The 898-nt window shown below is 40.3% G+C and overlaps 1 pseudogene; it reads right to left on the bottom strand.

Annotated features, from left to right (window-relative positions):
* Positions 1 to 268: 268 nt before the first annotated feature.
* Positions 269 to 898, bottom strand: LOC148757480 (protein N-terminal asparagine amidohydrolase pseudogene; annotated as a pseudogene).

The raw sequence follows: 898 nt of genomic DNA on the forward strand, positions 1-898 counted from the left end.
CTAAAAAGTTTGTTTTTAAAAAACACAAGATGATCAGTGAAATTTTAATTTCAGATAAATGAATAATTTCAGAATACTGAAAAAACAAGTCGTGTGTTTGTTTTTTGCGTTTGCCAAAATAAGACTATTTTGAAAGTCATTTGAAAGACAATGAATAAGAAAGGAGACCTAAGATGCAACGGATGTACAGTCTTATTCATATTATGTCCATCCCCCACCCATGGTCTCTATCTTGCCAAAAAGTTGCTTTCTTTGGTGATTCCTATTTTTAGCTTCCTGGAGAAGAGCTCTTTTCCCATAAGCCATCTTCATTTTTTTTTCTTTTTAGAGTAGAGCATTATTTCCAGGAAACAGTGTGTTTGTTGGAGATGGTAGATTTAATATGTTCAACAAAGTTGGGGGGGGGGGCTTGCCAGAGGTGAAGTGGAAAGGTTCTCTAGTACTTCCTTGTTATCTTGCTGCGACCAGTAATCTCCATGTGGAGATGGCATCCAGGAATGTGGTCCTTGGGAGTTGTCTTTGCCTCATAAATGCTGATCATGTTAAAGCCGGTGCAGCGCCAGCTCCTCCTCTGGACCTCGGTCTTGGAAGGAGGCTCTGTAAACCTCCGCAGTTTTAATGTTGACAGCAATGCCATAAATTATTGGAAAGTGACTTTCATTTTCTTTCCGGTCATTTAGTTCTGTCACACATAATGTCACTAAGTTAATGTCATCTTTTCCATCAAATTCACTAAGCTGATGAGTAAGTTTTTGTGACACCTGCCTTTCGTCACTGAAGCTGACCATGAGATGCACGTCCAGGCTTCCACACTGACCGTGGCCGGAAAGGATTTTATGAAGTTCATGATCAAGGGCACCTCAGCTTTGGTATGGGTTCCATCACAATGTGTCAAGCA

This window comes from Rhinolophus sinicus, chromosome 8 (genome assembly GCF_057876585.1).
Source record: "Rhinolophus sinicus isolate RSI-liver-muscle chromosome 8, RSI-T2T, whole genome shotgun sequence".
Classification (NCBI taxonomy): Eukaryota; Metazoa; Chordata; class Mammalia; order Chiroptera; family Rhinolophidae; genus Rhinolophus; species Rhinolophus sinicus.